This window comes from Peromyscus maniculatus, chromosome 9 (genome assembly GCF_049852395.1).
Source record: "Peromyscus maniculatus bairdii isolate BWxNUB_F1_BW_parent chromosome 9, HU_Pman_BW_mat_3.1, whole genome shotgun sequence".
Classification (NCBI taxonomy): Eukaryota; Metazoa; Chordata; class Mammalia; order Rodentia; family Cricetidae; genus Peromyscus; species Peromyscus maniculatus.
The window spans coordinates 279,081-299,973 of record NC_134860.1 but is presented as its reverse complement, the minus strand read 5'-3'; the positions used below and the strand labels follow the sequence as shown (position 1 = coordinate 299,973).

Sequence of the window (20,893 nt, the reverse complement as noted above, 5' to 3'; positions counted from 1 at the left end):
CTTTTCATCTCTACCTTTATAGTTTGGGTCTGTTAATTTGAATAAATATGTGTGATTAGGTTTTTTGAGCTGTCTCTAAATTTTTAATGTGAGCACTTATATATAAACTTTCTTGGTAGAACTCCTCTAGCTGTATCTTAGAGGTTCTGGTACATTGTGCTATTATTTTCATTTAATTCTCAGAATTTTAAAATTTCTTCCTTGATTCCTCCAATGACTGGCTGTTCATTCAAAAGTATTGTTCAGTTTCCTAGTATTTGTTTAGTTCTATGCTTTTGTTGCTATTGTTTTCTATGTATGAAGTGTGTGGTTGAGCATAGCGATTTATTTCATGGCCAGGGAACAAAAATGAGAAAGAGAAGGTGATTGTTGTCACATGCCATTCCCCAAGTGCATGTTTCCAGGGATCTAAGTACCTCCTAATATGTTCCTACCATATAGAAGTTCCTTTTCTTCCCAATAGTGCCTTCCATTAGACCACATTTTTAATACCTGGACTTGGGTAGATATTCAGCATCCAAACCATACCACTAATAGACTATGAAATAGAAAAATCACGTAAGTGAGCTGTTATGATATTTTGATATGATATGAGATCTTATCCTTTTAAGTTTTGACCTTTATTTGTTGTTGATGATAATCTTGTAGGTAGTAACAGATGTCAAAAATATATTGGAATGTTAAACTTTGTAATACAGCATGAATTAGAAATTCAGTGGCCATAGATGCTATTCTCATAATACATATTTTTTAATGTTCTGAGTTTTGAAAGTTTGGAACTTATCTTTGTATTATTATTAATTGTTGTTGGTTGTTTTTGCTCTTTTGGGGGGGCCTTCCACCCAGCTCCTAAATAAATCACATGGAGGCTTATTATTACTTATGAATGCCCTGCCTTAGCCAGCTTTTCTTAAATTATCCCATCTACCTCTAGGCTTTTACCTTTCTCTTCTGTAGATCTTACTTTTACTCTTACTCCGTGACTGTCTGTGTGGCTAGGTGGCTGGCCTCAAGCATCCTCCTCTCCTTGTTCTCTTGTTCTTTCTTCTCTTCCTCCCAGATTTCTCCTTCTATTTATTCTCTCTGCCTGTGAGTCCTGTCTATCCTTTCTCCTGCCTCACTATTGGCCATTCAGCTCTTTATTAGACCATTAGGTGTTTTAGACAGGTACAGTAATACAGCTTTACAGAGTTAAACAAATGTAACATAAAAGAATGCAACACATCTTTGCATCATTAAACAAATGTTCCACAGAATAAACAAATGTAACACATCTTAAAATTCTACAACAATTGGTAGAAAAAAAAATCTATGGAGACTCTTAATATGTATTAACTGGATACAGTTCAGGCCTACTATGTCCAAAGTATGGGAAGAGAGGCTTTCTGAGAACTACTTGTTAGTTTACGTTTGGCCAATAATAAAAATTTTAGCCTCATCTTGAGCTCATGATATTCCTTATTTAGCTTTCCCAGGTGTTGGGCTAACAGGTGTGCATTTCTATGTCCAGCTTCTGACTTGTAGGGCTGTCATTTTGTTGAGCTTTAGTACTCTATTTGCACAATGTTTATCTGTTGTAAAGTGTGGATGTCAAAACCCAGAATCTGCATTGTCACTTCCTTTGAAAGTGTAACTGCTGCTAACATAGCTTACGTGAAACTGAGTTTCTGAGTCTTGAAAAACAGTTTGAGAAAAATCTCCAAAAGTTAAGGTATAAATAATTTCCTAAATTACAACTACTTTCAAAAGTTTCAGTGTTTTCAATATAATTTTCAAAACCCCTGTTACATGAACTTCTACTATTACCAGAAAACGTCAAACTTTTCTTTTTAAACCTTTTGGTGTAGCATTTAAATTGGCTCAGATTACATCCTCCAGAAGATTATAATTTTATTGTATAGTAGAGCTCTCTCAATTTATAACCTTTACTGAATTTAAAGTTGAAATTGATCAATACTACGACTTCATCTAATGATTTCAAATTTTGCTTTGCATATTAGATTCAAATAAAGTTTATGAAAGTATTCTGATGTGAGAAATAAATACTAAGGATATTTTTATGGCTTGCATTTTTGCTGTGTTCAAAAGTAGTTTTTTAACTTAAGCTCCTGCAGGCATCTTGTTTAAAAAGAAAGTAGGTGAACTAACTAATGTCATTTATTGTTGCTATTCTAGCAACAGAACACTTTCAATTAAAGAGCAAACATTTGTAATAGTTATGTTGATTGAATATTTAAAAAGCAGCATTCTTAGTGATATTTATATGTGTTTTGATTATATTGATTTTTTTTATACTTTTTGATGAGTTAATGTTTCAAAGTAAAAACAGTGTCATTTTCTTCTCTATGAAAGTTGTCATTTTCTTGTCTATGAAAGTTAAGTAGATTAGCTAAATCAGTCAGGGTTTTTACAGTTAGGTTTCCCATTTCTTCCTTAGATTTCTTAGGTAATTGTTTTATCTGTTCTATTTTTCTTAAACCGTATTTTTTGTTTTCTGTATTGTATATATCCCTTAAATTGACTATAACGGAGGTGTCATGTGTTGAACACAGGGCCTTATGTGTGTTATTATACTAGGCAAGTGTTCTATTGCTGATTACACACCCAGCTTGGCTATAGTGAATTCTGAATAGATATTTTAATAGTTATTTATATCATTTAAAAAGCTAATTCTTTAGAATTGCGTGAACTCACTTTTTTTTTTTTTTTTTAAATATACCGACTGTATAAATAGCAGAGGGCCAGAAATGTATGTCAGTGTAAGAGTATTTGCTTAGCATCTTCTGACTCTGGATTTGAACTGACATATATTAAAAATGAAATTTATTTATATAGCTAGACACATTATTAACACAATAAAGTTGTGTGGCCTTCTTAGGTTTAGCTTATTTGGTATTTTGAGGGTAATTCTTTTCCTCCCTTGATTTTTAGTTCCAGATTTGAGATACCTGCTTTTTTTTTTTTCATTAAGATTCCATTTTTAATTTCGTACAGCATATATGCGGTACTCATCAAGCGCTTCCTGTGAACTAATCAGAGTCTGGTAAACAGAAGTCTGCCCAGTGGACCTGACATTCTAGAATACAGTGTGCCATCGCTCATCTTCATCTCTTCTGCTTGTTTAGCACAAATGGAGTGCTTTGGATCTATTGCTAGAAAGTTGAACACAATTCATGTGTCCTTTAGTGCGCAAAAGCAATACTTTTGATTAAATTTCAGTTTTGCATTTGATGGAATCCATAATGTCCATATCTCCTCTGATGTTACATATTAACAAAGTACATATGTACTTTTTACATCCTTTTATTTTCCTGTTGTATAACTCATGTAATCCTTTATGTACATTATATTTAAAAGTCATTAGGGAACCTTTTATATGGATTATTTGATGATTTAGTTTAGTTTTGGAATATTTGTGTATAGGAGCAGCGAGGAGAGAGGTCTGGGATTCAACTCAGGGTCACAGGCTTATTATTATTGTACCACCTCTCCCCTCCCAGTATGAATTTTTAATGGAACTTTTCAAACTTTTCTGTGCATAACACTGTTCTTTCCTGGTTCTGTGTGTGTGTGTGTGTGTACGTGTGTGTGTGTATGACAATTTTGACATCTTCATCTTTGTCTCTTGTGTCTAGAGTTGTCTAGAGTCTCTGTTGTCTCCATGAAGTCTTCATTTTTATCCGTTGATTTGTAATATTCCTAGTTCTTTCTCAGAAGTCATGTAATTACAGTTTTAACTACTTCTGAGTTTTTATTTCAAAGTTTATATCTTCCTGTATTTAACTGTTATTTCTAGTTTATTTTTAATTTTCTAGAGTATACACTATAGTGCTTAGTATATCTAAAAGGTGCGCAACTATTACCACTTTGTAGTTCCAGAACATTTTTGTCCTCCGCCTCCAAAGAAACTCTAGATCTCTTAGTTGTCATTACTCAGTTCCTCCTCCCTGCCAAACTCTGGCAACCACTGATCTTTCTTTGTCTGTAGATTGCCTATCTGGTCATTTTGTCTAAATGAAATTAGGCAACATGCTTTTGCATCTACTTTTTATTTAGCATAGTGTTTTTAAGGGATTCTCCAAGTTGAGGCATTTACCAGTACTGTTTCTTTTATTGCAGATAGTAAACCACGGTATGACTATACCATATTTTATTTATCCAAGTCATTCAGTCATGGACATTTAAGTAGTTTTATTTTCTGTCTAGCTATTATGAATTTGTGCTCAAGTTTTTGTGCTACATATATTCCAGTTTATTTGTATATATATGTGGAAGTAAAATTGCTATATCATGTATAACTCTACATTGTAGCAGGTTTCTTGGACTGCCAGCCCCCAAAATCATGACACGGAGACTTATTATTAGTTTTGAGTGCTTGACCTTATCTTATGCTTGTCCCACCAGCTCTTATTACTAAATTAACCGTTTCTCTTCATCTATGTTTTGCCTCAGGGCTTTTTACCTTTATTTCATTCTGTATTTTCTAATCCATGTCTGTCTGGCTGACGGCTGCCTGGCTGACTCTGGGCGTCTACCTCTCTTTCCTCCTCCTTCTCTTCTCCCTTTTCTCCTCCCAAGCCTAGATTCCTCTTCCTACTTATTCTCTCTTCCAGCCAGCCCTGCCTATCCCTCTGCTGCCTAGCTATTGGCTGTTGGCTTTTTATTAGACCAGTCAGGTGCCTTAGGAAGGCAAGATGAAACAGCAGCACATCTTTACATAGTTAAACAAATGCAGCATAAACAAATGTAAGACATCTTCACCTAGTTCAGCAAATGCAAAATAAACAAATGCAACCATCTTTACATAGTTAAAGTAATATTCTGGAACATAAACAAATGTAACACAGCTTTACATAGTTAAAATAATATTCCACAATACTATGTATAGCATTTTGGGAAACTGTCAATCTGTTTTTCAAAGTGGGTATACCACTTTATACTTTATCAGTGTATGAGAGTTTTTAGTTTATCTCCTCATCAATGTGTTTTTAAATTTTAGCTGTCTGGAGAGTATGAGGTGATATCTCAGATTTTGATTTGTAGTTCTCTAGTGAGTAGTAATGTTGATCATTTTTTTTCATATTCTTATTGGTAATTTGTAGCAGGAATCTTAAACGTTCTTATTAATAAAGTCAAACCCGAGGCCAGTTATTGGGGTCAATGCTGGTAGATCAGAGAGACAGAACAAGCCACAGCTATCTCACCTTGCCAATTCCTCAGCTGGTCCTGTTTCCTTAGACTGGAAGCTTCTGTGTCCTCATCCCAATGGCTCTCAGCTGAATTACTGCTCAAAAGCCTGAATGCTTAACCAGCCAAAACCTTAACCAGCCAAATGCTTAACCAGCCAAAATCTTCTAGTTTCTGGTCCTCACGCCTTATATATCTTTTTGCTTTCTACCACCACTCCCTGGGATTAAAGGCTGGCTTTCTGGGATTAAAGGCGTGTGTCACCATGCTTGGCTATTTCCAATGTGGCCTTGAACTCGCAGAGATCCAGAGGGATTTCTGTCTCTGGAATGCTAGGATTAAAGGCGTGTGCTATCACTGCCTAACTAGTGGCTTGTCTGTTCTCTGACCCCAGGTAAGTTTATTAGAGTACACAATATTTTGGGGAACACAATACCACCACAGTAATTTATGTACATTTTGTTTTCATTTTGTGGTACAGGGTCCTGTCTAGGCTGGCTTCTACCTCACAGTTCTCCTACAGTTGGGTGGGCACTACCATATCCACTTTTGTATATATGTATTTTGGACAAATATCTATTCAGATCCATTTAGGATTTAGGTTTTTTTATTTTTTATTTTTATTTTTATTATTATTATTTTTAGACAGGGTTTCACTACATAGACCAGACTGGCATCAAACTCATAGAGATCTGTCTGTCCCAGCCTCCTGAATGCTGGGATCCAAGGTGTGTGTCATAATACCTGGCCAAGAGTTTTATTCTTGTTACTTTTGAGATTATAATGTAATTAAATCATTCCTCCCATCCTTTTTCCCACTAAACCCTTCCATATACTTTCTCTCTTCTCTCTTTCAAATTAATGGTCTCTTTTTCATTAATTGTTATTACATACATGTATGTATATGTATATACATACTGCCTGCTTGCCTTTCTCTGCCACCTTCTCTCTCTTTCTCCTTCCTTCCCTTTCCTTGTTCCTCACCCTTTCCTCTTCCCTTTGTCTTTCCTAATCTCTTTTTTGTTTCCTTGTTTCTTATGACAAGGTCTTGGTGTGTACAAGTGTCCCAGGTTTGCCTGGATTCTCTTGTTTTCTTCTTAGTGTTGGGATTACAGGTATGAGTAGTAACTGACTTAAAAAACAAAAGTGGTTTCAGATATCAAAGTCATGTCAGATGCTTATTAAAACAAAGGTTCCCAGGGGATCATTGTATATTGAGACTTGACGTCATGTAGTTGAAAATGTAGAATTAAAATAATATAATGACTAAGAACATGGATTGTGGAGCCCAGCTATTGTAGATGGCTGTGAATCCTGGCTTTGTTACTTTCCATGACCTTGGGCAAGTCAATGCTGTTTTAGAGCCTCACTTCCTCTGTCATAGGAATGTTTGTGCTGTGAAATGCATAGCATACCTTGGAACAAATGTACTTACTAGTTACTTTTCCAGTCACTGTCATCAGATACTTGACAAAAGGCGACTAATGAGGGGAGGATTTATTGTGGCTCATGGTTTGAGAGGGTAGGGTCTTGTGGCAGGGAAGGCATGTGGAGTTCCGGCAGCAGCATGTGGTTGGGATTCCTCATGTTTTGTGTCTTAGTTAGGGTTTCTGTTGTTGTGAAGAGACACATGACCACAACAATGCCTTTAAAGGAAAACATGCTGGCTTGCAGTTTCAAGTGAGTGCATGCATGTGTGTGTATGTGTGTACAGGCAAATGTGTACCACAGTGCATGTGTGGAGTCATCAGGCTGGTGTTGTTAAGTGCTTGTCCCCACTGAGCTATCTCATCAGCTCTGCCGAAAGTATTTACTGACATGTGAAATGTAGGGAGTGTAAGTCCTATGGAGTATGTCATTAGGATGTCTCTAATTCTAAAAAGATAGTGCAAGATATAGAATGTTTATTGTATACTGAAGATAGATAAGTATATTATGCTGTTGACAGCAGCTTATTTTTGAAAGCTTGAAGAATTTCTTTTTATTTTCTTCTGTACTTAATTTTTACTATTCTGTTATTCTGATTTTAATGATTTTTTTTTTTTGTATTTTAAAAAATTTTTCTGGGGGTGGGGCGGGCTGGTGAACACCTTCAATCCCAGGACTTGGATCTCTGTGAGTTTGAGACCAGCCTAGTCTACAGAGTGAGTTCCAGGACAGGTAGCACCGTTACACAGAGAAACCCTGTCTGAAAAAACAAAAAGCAAAAACCAACAAAAACAAACAATTTGAGTTGTAGGCTTGGTTGTCCTGGTGCCCTCTGTATAGATCAGTGGACCTTGAATTCATAGAGGTCTGCCTGTCTCTGTCTACAGTTCTGAGATTAAAGATGCACTTAGAGAAAATGATTGCTTTTGAAAAGGCTCATTTGAGGTGAAAAGCTTGGCTGCCAGTGCTAGTTCTGCTATTGAAGACTATTAACCTTGAATTAACGCTTTGTCTTTTGTAGTAAAACAATTTGTTCATCTATGGAATGAGAAATTGGACTTACATTTATTTAAAATTTTAAATACTTGCTGCTCATGGAGGTCAGAATGGGCCTGGATCTGGATCCAGATCCCTGGAACTGGAGTTATAGACAGTTGTGAGCTGCTATGTGGGCATTGGGTTTGAACCCGGATCCTCGGGAAGAATACCTAGGTTTCTACCTCTTGTTAGCTGTATAGCATTTGGTGAGAATTTAGCCTCTTTGTGCCTTAGTTTTCTTGTGGGAATAATAATAGCATTTCATAGGGATTAAGAAAATTAAATGAGTCATCATGTGTAAAGGAAGTAATATTGGGCTGGGCACACAGTTAGGACTCAATAAATATTAACCTTTCACTACATAACCTCCCTTGTGTAGTTACTTAATGTTAGGAGTAGTTTTAGCCAAATTAGTGTTGTTAAGTTGTGTATCATTTAAAAACTGCAGTTTTCTGTTTAGGTATGTTCAAAATTGTGGTGTTTGCCAGTTTGTAAAGTGGAGTAGTTTGGATTTTGAACTCTTCTTCTGCCTTCACACTTTGCTTTCTTGTTTTGGGTTCTTGTATTGGTAGTTTCTTTAGGCTTTAAGTTATCTCACTGATGAGGATTTTTGGAGAACTCAATACTAAAATTTTACTTGATTTTTCTAGAATTTTAACTAACTCTTTTTATTTTGAAGACACTGTACTTTAATCTATTTGTGATAAGTTGCAGTATAGAATTCTTTGATTGTACCTATTTTTCTTCAACTGATATTTTAACTTTAGGGCATAGCATAAGGGTTGAGATAATGTTACAGAAAATTGACTAGCCTATTGAAGGAAAAATCTAACATGACCTTTTAAACTCAGAAATGGTAGAGGATAATTTCCCATTTAACTCAGTTGATGCATAGGTGGTACTTAATTTAATCCCAGAAAAGAATGTATTCAACTGTTAGTAAGAAATAAATCAACATATTTATTAGTCACTCTTAGAATTAGTAACCATGTTGAAGTTCATTTTGTAATCCTGAATGAAGATGACAGAAATAAATTAGTTTTATATTACACATCATCATCTTTCACTGACTATATGAGGTAATTAAGTTCTTCAGTCAGTAGTGACTCAGCTATTGCATGGCTTTGGAAATTTTTATCCAAGAATAGGTGACTCTGGTAGGAAAGTTTATTATTGCAGTTAAAGAGTGAAGGTAATTATATATTTGTTTTCTGTAGGTACAAGAGAGAAATTGCATTTTTGTTTTAAAAAATTATTTGTGTATTTTTTTTGAGAGGGTATGAGTGCTCTGTCTGCTCATATGCCTGCAGATTTCATTATAGATGGTTATGAGCCACCATGTGGGTGCTGGAAATTGAACTCAGAACCTCTGAAGAGCAGCCAGTGCTCTTAACCACTGATCCATTTCTCCAGCCCTAGAAATTGTATTTCAATACATGTTTTTTTCTTAATGTCTTTAGGTCTTTAGATGTTTTTCCTTCTTTGTGCAATGTACCTGAAGTGATAGCCTGCTACAGGGGTCATTATTTCTATATTACCAAGAAACATAAGAAAATTTTTTTGTTTTTGTTTTTACTGACTTTATTAGTTACTTTTTTTGTTGCAGTGATGAAATACCACATCTAAGGCAACTTAAAGAAGAAAGTTTGTTTTGGCTTTTGGTTCCAGGGGGAGAGCCCATAATTTGGTGGGGGCCGTATGACTGCAAGCAGCAAGGTCAGGACAGGGAGAGATCATATTCTATCCACATGTAGGAAGCAGAGAGAAAACTAGATATAGGACACAGCTGGAAACTCTCAAAGCCTACCTCAGTGTATGTCATCCAATAAGAAAGTAGTTGGTTCATTCAAAATACATATTTAAGCCAGACAGGGCAGCATGCCTACAGTCTTGGCATTCTGGAGGAGAAAGAGGGTTGAGATATTAACGACAACTCTTAAGGCTACATATTGAATGGAGCCAGCCTCGGTTGCACAATTAAGAGCCTGTCTCAAAAACCTAAAATAAGCAAGCAAGCATGCAAATAAAAAATAGAGATTTGAGGTCTGGGGTCATATGTAGCGCAGTGATATGTATTGTACAGACCTTATGTATTGTAAAGGTCTGGCTCCTGTCATTAGCAATGCAAAAGTGGGGAAAATACACATGTAGTAAAATACAAATTGGTTGTTGTATTTAATCAGTACATACCTACTGCAAGAAAAAGTATGATAGGGACACTAACTGTGTATTTTGAGAGTCCAAGATGACTTTTGTTACTTTTTTTAATGTAATTAAAAAATTCAGTAGTAAATTTAAAAAGGAATGATAAATCAAAAGATAAGCAAACACCTTTAAATGTTTCCAGGTGCAATATTAGGCAGGACTGGTCAGGACTTTCAACTCTTTCTCTTTGATCCATTCAACCTGGAGCTGCTAACCCAGCATGGCTGTTTCTTTGTTGCTGAGAGAGCTGTATGTTTGTTCTGTGGGCTGCATCTTTTTATTTATTTATTTATTTATTTATTTATTTATTTATTTATTTATTTATTTATTTATTTATTTGTTTGTTTGTTTTTTAGCTTTGGCTAAATCCCGAACTAGCTGTTCTGACTTGAGTGACTCACATCTTGGGACTCTACTCCATGCTACTCCAAGAAAACACTAACTTTACTAACTTTACCATTTCAAGTAAAAATTCTGTAGTGCCCTACTTGTTTTGTAGACTCATTTGAAAATATGCTTCTGAGTTTTTAAAAAGTTCCTTGTGGAGTTTTTCTTTATGAGTGGACCAAACAAACATATTTGCATCCTTCCCAACTAATACAGAATAATCATCTAATAATAAGTGACAAGTTCACTACCAAAAAAGTAACAGAGGGGCTTTTTTTTTTTCCGGTGTGATTTTAATTTCTTTTTTTAAAATTTTTTATTTTATTTTATTTTACAATACTATTCAGTTCTACATAACAGCCACAGATTCCCTTGTTCTCTCCCTTCCTGCCCCCCTCCCCTTTCCCCCAGCCCACCCCCCATTCTCACCTCCTCCAGATCAAGGTCTCCCCTGATAGACTCAGTCCAGGCAGGTCCAGTCCCCTCCTCCCAGATTGAGCCAAGCGTCCCTGCATAAGTCCCAGGTTTCAAACAGCTAACTCATGCAACGAACCCAGGACCTGGTACCACTGCCTAGATGCCTCCCAAACAGATCAAGCCAATCAACTGTCTCACCTATTCAGAGGGCCTGACCCAGTTGGGGGCCCCTCAGCCATTGGTTCATAGTTCATGTGTTTCCATTCGTTTAGCTATTTGTCCCTGTGCTTTATCCAACCTTGGTTCCAACAATTCTCGCTCATATAAACCCTCCTCTTTCTGGCTAATTAGACTCCCAGCGCTCCACCCGGGGCCTAGCCGTGGATGTCTGCATCCAGATTCCTCAGTCCTTGGATGGGGTTTCTGGCACAACTATTAGGGTGTTTGGCCATCCCATCACCAGAGTAGGTCAGTCCCGGCTGTCTCTCGGCCATTGCCAACAGTCTTTTGTGGGGGTATCTTTGTGGATTTCTGCGGGCCTCTTTAGCACTTTGTTTCTTCCTTTTCTCATGTGGTCTTCATCAGAGGGGCTTTTTTTTTTTTTTTTTTTTTTTTTGGTTTTTCGAGACAGGGTTTCTCTGTGTAGCTTTGCACCTTTCCTGGACTCGCTTTGTAGACCAGGCTGGCCTCGAACTCACAGAGATCCGCCTGCCTCTGCCTCCCGAGTGCTGGGATTAAAGGCGTGCGCCACCACCGCCCGGCCCAGAGGGGCTTTTTAAAGCAAGAAATGAAAATGTGTCTTTTATTTTTTTCCTTTTTTTTTTTTAAAAGATTTATTTATTTATTATGTACACAGAAGAGGGTGTCAGATCTCATTACAGATGGTTGTGAGCCACCATGTGGTTGCTGGGATTGAACTCAGGACCTCTGGAAGAGCAGTCGATGCTCTTACCCTCTGAGCCATCTCTCCAGCCCATTATTTTTTTTTCTTCTAACATCAAAGATTTTTCCCATTTCTGATAAATTACTTGCATTAATCATATGCTGTATAATTACTACCATAGTTTTATACATTACCCACACTCAAATATGCTTCTTTATTATATAGGGCTGTATGGGTTTTATACTGTTAATAGTTTGGCTTACATGAAATCACAGATAAAGAGATGATGTATGACAATCAAGAAGTCAGGAATGATAAGTAAGACATCTTCTTGTTCATTTTATTATGCTTTGTAGTAGTTTTTGTTTTGTTAAAAATAAAGCCAGATGTGATGGTAGACACCTGGAGTTCCAGTATTCAGAAGAGGACACTGAAGAGAATGGGCTATGTAATGAGTTTCAAGCTTGACTGGACTACATAGCAAGACCCTGTTTCCAAAAAAGAAAAACCCAGAAGCAAAAAAAGCATATAACCAATTTAATATAGTAATTTTTTTTTGTGGTAAATTGTCTTCTACTAGAATGGTAAACAATCTTATCATAGGTAGTGGTATATTTATTTGTTCCCTTTAGTCTCTTCCACTCTGATTGGCTTGATTAATTTGGGACCCCAAGAAGAGATATCCTTATAAATTTTAACTTTTGGAATTAGAGATTATTGTTGGTTGGTCTTTGGCTCTTTTTGGGGTGTCCACCACCTAACTCCCAAATAAATCACACATGGAGGCTTATTCTTAACTATAAATGTCCTACCTTAGCTTGGCTTAGTTCTTGCCAGCTTTTCTTAGCTTTAAATTATCCCACCTACTTTTTTCCTCTGGGTTTTTCCCATCCTCTTCTGTAAGTCTTATTCTTACTCCGTGGCTTATGTAGCTGGGTGGCTGGCTCCTGGAGTCCTCCTCCTTTCTCTCTCGTTCCTAGATCTTCCTCTCCTCCCAAATTTCTCCCTCTATATATTCTCTCTGTCTGCCAGCCCTACCTATCCTTTCTCCTTCCTTGCTATTGGTTCAGTTCTTTATTAGACCATCAGGTGTTTTACACAGCCACAGTAACACAGCTTCACAGAGTTAAACAAATGCAACATAAACAAAAGTAACACACCTTAAAATAATGTTCCCCAACAAGAGATTCTGAGTTGTAATGTGTTGTGACTTTTCTAGATTTCTTCTGCTCTTAGGCTCTTCAGCAGTTTATTTGAGTCAGCATGACTTCTATATGTAGACTGGTAGAACTATTAGGTGCTCTTGGTTTTTTTTCTGACCTCTTAGGTATTATTTTTCCTGATTAAATACCTCCCCCCCATACTTCTAACTATTTTGTTAGAAACTAATTCAGACATTTACTCCACTGGTTTCTTCATGCTGACTCAAATAAACGTGTGTGTGTGTGTGTGTGTGTGTGTGTGTGTGTGTGTGTGTGTGTGTGTGCGTGCGTGCGTGCAGGTGCTCACAGAGGCCAGTGGGTCCCCCAGGAGATGGATTTATAGGTGGTAGGTTATGAGCTGCTTGATGTGTGTTGGGAATCACTTAGGTTCTCTGGGAGAACAGTTCATGCTCTTAACCACTGTGTCATCTTTCTAGCCTCTAGTTCATGTAACTTTAGTGATTAGTTAATGCTTGTGCTTTTCGTTCATGTATAGCTTTATTTCTTCCATTCCCCATCCCTTCCCCTTTCTTTACATATTTGTACTACTGAGGCTGCGATTCTGGGACCTCATGTCTGTGAGGCAGGTGCTTTACCATGGAGCTGCACTCTTAGCCTCTTTTAACAATTTGCTTTTTTGTTCAGGTTAGCACTGTTCCTGCCTTAGTCATCCTAGTACCTGGGATCACAGGTGTGTGTACCACACCCAGCTCATGTCTGTACTTTCTGTTTTTTTCCTTGCATTTACTCACTGCATGTTCTCCAGAGAATCTAAAAGTGAATTGTCCAAAACAGAAGAGAGTCATTCACTAGCCATACCCCTCCAGTAATCTCCAAACACAGATGATGTTTGGGCTGCCCAAGTAGTCAAAGTTAGAAACTTGTGTCTTCAATACTGAGCCCATAGAATCTATCATTAAGCTCTCTTTACTACTTCTAAAATTGTTCAAGTTTAAAACTTCTAAAATTGTTCAAGTTCAAAACATTATTTACTTTAGAAGCCTTGTAACTGAGTGTCCAAGGCTTTGGTCTAACACCTCTTAAGCCTTTACTGCCCTGAATGAAGTATGAATTTGATTTCAGTACTTCCCTGCCTAAAATCTATAGTGATGAGTTTCCTATCATCTGTATTATAAACATTATACTTATTTGATGCTTCTTAAGAAAGGCTTGGTGCTGCTTACCTTTCCAGTCTTATTTCTTGTCTTCTCAGTTTTTCATTTTCCTAGTACCACTCCAGACGCCTCCCTTGTCAGCCCTACTTGTTGTGTTGGTTCTAATCCATGGTTGCTCAGGCTGTTGAGTCTCTCTCTGGGTGTCTTCTTCCTGCCCACTGTGTGGTGGTGATCAGGGCCTCTGGGTGTTTTCAAGTTTTGTCTAACCCAGAGCTTCAAAGGAAATAAATCTCTGGCCAAAGTTAGATGCCGCAGGGTAAAACTGTAGTTCAACATAGAGTTGTCCAGTCTCATGGTTAAACTACCACCATAACCAATGAGAGAGATTAGCAAGTAGGCCAGTGATGAGAAGTAGGCACAGTAGGACATGTTCATCAGTCATGGGTCTCCATTCTGCAGGCACTGCTCTTCCTCCTGGGCCAGGATGCAGCTCCAGGAGTCACAGTGACTCAGACAGTGGTCAGTTTTCTCAAAGGAAGAAGACACAGGCCCACTAGCACTTGCGTTTGTTATTGGCTCTGTTGATGGGCAGTTCCCAAGGACCAAGAACAGCAACCGCTCCTGCCTCCAGTTCTGCCTCACTTCATAGCTCACAAGCTGCTCTTCTTCCATTCCTCCACTCCCTGTTGATCCCCTTTCTCTTCCATCACTCCACTACCTACTTACTCACTATCAGGTGGGCCAAGGTGTTGTCTTTCTTTGTCCTGGCCTCAGTGTTATCTTTGCACTTCCTGGAGTGCCTGGGTGGTGAATACAATTTTATATCCTCGGGAGTTACTTTTCAGATTTCTCTTTGTGGAGATAAGCACTGTAAACTGTTAGTGTATATTCTTCCAAATTTTTGCTTCCTGGTTGTACTGGCTGGTTTTGTGTCAACTTGACACAAGGTGGAGTCATCAGAGAGGAAGGAGCCTCAGTTGAGAAAATGCCTCTGTGAGATCCAGCTGTAAGCCATTTTTTTAAAATTAGGGATTAATAAGGGAGGGTTCAGCCCATGGTGTATGGTGCCATCCCTGGGCTGGTGGTCCTGGGTTCTATAAGAAAGCAGGCTGAGCAAGCCATGGGAAGCAAGCCAGGAAGCAGCACTCCTCTGTGACTTCTGCATCATCAGCTCCTGCCTCCAGGTTCCTGCCCTGACTTCCTTTGGTGATTAACAGTGATGTGGAAGTGTAAGATGAATAAACCCTTTCCTCTCCAAATTGCCTTTTGGTTGTGGTGTTTCATTGCAGCAATAGAAACCCTAAGACACTAATAGTGTAATCTATATCATTGATTTTACAAAATGGATAATATTTTTATCCTGATACTATACCTCATTATTTGTGAAGATTGCATTATATTTCATTAGATGATTATAATATGGGTTTTTGTTGTTTTTTTGCAGTTTTCTTCCTTAGCCTTTTGAGTGTTTGGGTTACAGGTGTGTTCAACCAAACCCTCTTTATCATATAGTTTGGATGGACATTAAAGTTATTTCCAGTTTGTTTGAGACAGGGCCTGCTATGTAGCTCTGGCTAGTCTGGAACTCACTATGTAGACTAGGTTGACCTGGAATTCTCAGAGATCTATCTGCCTGCCTCCTGAGTGCTGAGATTAAGGATGTGTGCCAGCAGGCCCACTCACAGTTTTAAAATTTGTAATTAAAATTTTTTGACAATATCATACTTACATACAATGAACTTTGATTACACTCAACCCTTACTACTTTTTCATCCTTTCCCACTACTCCAGACTCTCCTTCCTCCTTTTCCTCTCTTGGTCTCTGTCCTTCCCTCTCTCATTTTCTCCCTTGCTTCCTGTTTTGTTCAGGTCCTCCCAGGTAGTCACAGCTGTTGCGTGATCATAAGGACCACCTTGTATTCAGAAGGCAGCACCACACTGCATTCTTCCCCATCCTTCACTTCCCATAGTCCTTCCACTCTATCTTCTGTGATGTTCCCTGGGCCTCAGATGGAGTGACATAGATAGCCCATTTGGGGCTAAGCACTTAGCTATCATGTTCCCCTGCTCTAACTATTGCCCACTGCTTCAAGAGGCTTCTCTAATCAAGTCTGAGAGTCGCAAAAGTCTGTGGGTATAAACATATATATTTAGAAAGCAGTTTTAATACATGTCTATTTGGCAGACATCAGTATTAGATTCCCCAGTAGGGCATGCGACCTCCCATAGGCTTTTGACCAGTTCTCTGGTGCCAGCCACTTTTATATTCCGTCCTGTAGAGTTTCTTCAAATCCAATCAGAATGCACTTGGTTACCCTCAGAACATTCATGTCGTTGCATATCTTGCCAGGCAGTTCAGTGTTGAAACAGGAATGGTCTACAGCTGGGTGTGATTGTTCTAGCGCTATGGTGGTGGGTATCCAAGAGCAAATATAACAGCCTGTAGTGTTTTGAGAATCTGCTGGGACTACCCGGCCAGTCATAGGGGAATATCCCACAGCTGACACTGGAATTTTGGGTTGAAAACCTATGGCTTCTGGGAGCAGTGTTAACCACCATGAGGAGTACTTCTGTTCAAATTCCTTTTTCCTTTTTTAAAGTCTATTAAGTAGTAGGTTCCTGTGTGACTTTTTCATGCATTCTTAGTTTTGATTGACCCTTGCCTTCAATCCCATGTTTCTTTTATTTCTCTATTCCCTTTTCTTCTCTAGAGCCCCTCCTCTACTTTCATATAAATATGATTTACTCTCCTACTCCCTTCAATACTCCCTGCCCCGTGTCTCCTTTCTCAATATCTGGCCTCTACGGACACTCACTGCAACTTAAACAAAACTATCTAAAAATTTGACTTCAAGATCCATATTTGAGCGAGAACACCTAGTGTTTGTCTTTCTGGGTATGGCTTACCACACTCAGTATTATATTTTCCAATTTCATTCACTTTCCTGCAAATTTCATTTTTCTTTAATGTTGAGTAGAATTTGATTGTGTGAGTGGTTTACGATAGTCACATATTATTTCTATAATTATTGGCTGATGGCTGAATCCATGAACAGAGATGCTCAGGAAATGGCAGGTAAACCATGGGACAAGTATAGGCTCTAAGTATTATATTACTATATGAATCAACTAAGTATTTTAAGTATTTATTTAGTACTTATTCAGTATACATTTATTAAAGAAAGGTTCAAGACAGAACTGATTCTACTCTCCAAGGATTTTCAGTAGTCAAGAAGAGGCTTTGTTTGATGTTCTTAGTTTTTGTATAATCTTTGGGCATATATTTAACTACTGTCTTAATCATGGTATTCGTGAGTTTAGATGAGGTAATGTATGTAAAGGAGCTAGCAGAGGACCTGGTATAAGCAAATACTTAATATGCTTGTGGACATGGAAACTGAAAAACCTCAATTTAGGGCTGTGTGTCAAATAGTTGATATTAGGTAGTATATGCGTTTTTGAAAGAAGTTTTAAAGCTTGCCTTTCTAGATGGTTTTGCAGCAGAAGGTCTGATTGTTTTATTGTCACCATCACTACTAATTTGCCACTTGGCCAGTTGTCAGGCTTATCTTACTGATGTATGAAGTAAAATCATTCTTATTTCATAGATGCTTGAGAGAAACAGAAGAAGCAGTACAATTTTTAGACAGAGGTAATAGAGCAGAAAGTTGAAGTTAAAACAGTTTAAAATCTGCCCAGTGTGGTGGCTCACACCTGTAATCCCATCTCTTGAGAGTTGGAGGCAGGAAAATCAGGTTTTAAAGGTCATCCTTGCCTACATAACAAGTTCAAGGCAAGCCTGGGTGAAGTCTACACAGCCTGCACTTGTAAGATCTTGTTTCAAAAACAAACAATAAAACAAAATGTTTAAAATGCACCTTTCTCCCCATTGCTAGTTTCAGAGCACTTTTAGCAAGTTACTTAATCTCTCTTAATTCTAAATTATTTATCTGTAGTATGGGGTTAATGTAATAAGTACATTAAGTGAAAAAATACATGCAGAGGGGTTTGTTTAAAACCAGATGTGATGGTTGTGAATTATTTTGTCAGTGGTGAGTAATGGATTTTTGGTTCAGCTTTGCTTTCTATGGATAAAGCTTGTAAATAGCTGAATTCTGGGTGTAAATGGTATTGCTTTTCATGGAAGAGAAAGAAATAAATTCTTTAAAAATATATTTATTCTTTTACTTAGTGTCTGTGTGCTCATGTGCTCCTATGCCATGGCTCATGTGGAGGTTTTCTTCTTCTGTGTGTGTTCCAGGGATCAAATTTAGGTTGTCAGGCTTGATGGCAAGAGCCTTTAACTTGCCAATCCATCTCACTGGCCCAGAAATCAGTCCTTTTAAAAGGAAATTTTGCATGGTAGTGTATACATTTTATTCCAACACTCAGGAGATAGAAGCAGGTAGTTAGGTATCTGTGAGTTTCAGGCCAGCCAAGGGTTCCATAGTGAGACATAAGTAACTCAAAATAAGCAAGCAAATGAATGAAATTGGTTAAAAGAAAATTTCACAACTTCTCCAACTTGTTAGGTCTCAAGATTTTCCTAGGGGAAATGTTTAGGATCTATATTTAAGCCATGAATGGAGGTAGAAATTGACCATGATACTTTCTGTCACTAAATTTCAGTTCAAAATCTTAAAAAGAATTAGTGAATCCTGAATGGGAGTATTCCTTATTCTGAAAGAAGTGAGTATCAGGAAGGATTTTGGGAGTGGGCTCTATTTGAACACCTGAATCATGTGGTAGCAGAAAACCAGAGCCCCTCTGCACTTAACCTTATAAGGAAACTATTTTCTTTAGCTCAGATAGTCATTTCCTATGATAAAATAGTCATTTCTCAGATAAAATTATTTTTTTCATAGATTGTACCATTGTTTACTTCTATATTCACCTATAATAATTATTATTATTACTTTTCTTTTTCAAAGAAAAAAGTATCTGTTCAAGGCTTTGACCATTTGCATATTGACAGGAATTCTTTGAAGATTACAATTTGCCTTGAAAAAGAAATGCATATAAAGTCTGTGTGTGATTTCTAAGAAAGGACTGAATTACTGGGGGCAAAAGTGAGCAAGTCGTGGCCTCCCTATTTCTAGTGACTCTAGTCCATCCTATAGCTGCTGTGTCATCAGAGATGTTAAGAGTAATTCCCTAAACCTTTTTTTTTTTTTTTTTTAATCTGTAAGGCTGTTGAAGAAGTGGCAGAAAAGTTAACAACAAATGTAATAGAAAATCTCTTGTCACTAGAGTTATTTCAAGCACTGGCAGATGGACACAGGGACAGGACACAGCCCTCTGAGGTGTTAGTGTCTCCCATGCCTGAGCCAAATTTTAAGCTGAGTAAAAACTGTGTCTCCAATATCACTTTGTGTGGTGGTCTTGCTGTCCATTCCCTAGCCATCTGGTATCCACAAACACCTGGGAGCAAAGGAGGAGAGGGGTCAGGTAGCCTTCTACCACACAGGCTTCCGGAGGCAGGAAGGGCTGTTCCACAGGAGGACGTGACTGGGGTTGATGGGATCCTTGCAAAACTAGGTCAGAGTAAAAGCCCTCAAGGCAGAGCCTGCTTCTTCTACCTCCCTTCCAGAAGCCCCGGAGGACACTGCCCAGAGCTGATAGTGGATACTCAGTGAGTTGTCAGGAGACCAAGAGGCTGTGAGAAGGAAGATGTGTTCCAAAGCACTAGGGTTTGGCAAGGACAGGAATGGACCTTCCAAATGCAGGGTAAGGCTTCCAGCATCCTCTCCCTGAAGTATCTATGACCAAGGTACAGGCAGCCCATAATTGCTTCCGAATTCAGGGGCCTAAACCAAAATTTTAATCAAATCTTTTCTTGTGCCTCTGTCTTAAGAAACTCAACTCCTTGTCTAGGCCAAGGTCCCCTTTTACATTATGCCATGGATTTCTGCCCTTGTTCCTTTGGATTCTGTCATTCTTCAGGGCTGGGTCATGACTATATATAAATGTACTGTCCTACCTGTTCCTCCTCCTCCTTGCCTTCTTAATTCCGTCACCACCCTCACGTAAGTGTGACTTAGCAGCAATTATGTCTATCTGCACTTCACATCAGTCTTGCAGAACTTAGCTATTTGATTCATACTGATTTATTTTTAGTCTTTCTAAGTCTATGATTTTTCTGTATAGTTGTAAACTATTGTAACTATATGTAAGTACTGTAAACTGAAATGATTTACCTAATGGTGGATTCTCGTTTGAAATGAGTTCTAACTATTCTCCTTGCTTCGTGAAAATTTCATAATCTTGTAAGATTTTATGAGAAGCTTTGAATTAAAGATCAGAGAGTGCTTAATTTCAGAAGGAAGGCAGGCAGACATTGTGGTTTAGAATTTTTTGTTTTGGAATCATCTTGTCAAGTCAGCAATAGCTATGAGACTGTTATAATTTGTTTAATATGCCTGAGTCTCAGGTTTTTAATCTATAAAATGGAGATGTTAATATCTTCTTGGTAGTCTCATGAGGATGGAAGTGATGCATGTCACATATCTGCGCACATCACAGGGGGTCTGTAGGTGGAAGCTATTAATGTTGCTTTTTAAATGATATTGCATAGCCCTTAATATACAAGGCTTTTACCGCCTTGCTAAATTTATTCATAGGTATTTTATTCTTTTAGATTCTTTTAAATGGAAATGCTTTCTTAATTATCATTTTGGGGTGCTCGTGGCTGGCATAGAGAAACATAGCTGCTGGGCTGTTTCTCTACACACACACACACACACACACACATACACACACACACAGACACACACACATATACACACACACACACATACACACACACATACACACACACATATACACACACACATACACACACACATACACACATACATACACACACATACACACACATACACACACACACACATACATCATACGTAAGAGTAAACATGTATTTTTTCCTTCTCTTGTTCCACTCTACCTCTTAATTTTAGGTATATGACCTTGTTGCAGTAATGACATACCTGAAAAAAGTGACTTAAGAAAGGAAGGGTTTATTTGTATTC

General features: G+C 37.9%; 1 protein-coding gene and 1 non-coding gene across 40 annotated transcripts in view; one reads left to right on the top strand and one right to left on the bottom strand.

Annotated features, from left to right (window-relative positions):
* Positions 1-20,893, top strand: part of Slmap (sarcolemma associated protein) — a 144,746-nt gene that overhangs the window by 34,067 nt on the left and 89,786 nt on the right. The gene's annotated exons all lie outside the window — the stretch shown is intronic.
* Positions 19,536-19,667, bottom strand: LOC121832453 (small nucleolar RNA SNORA71). The gene has a single exon (XR_006076112.1). It is a non-coding gene; the product is annotated as a small nucleolar RNA SNORA71 (small nucleolar RNA).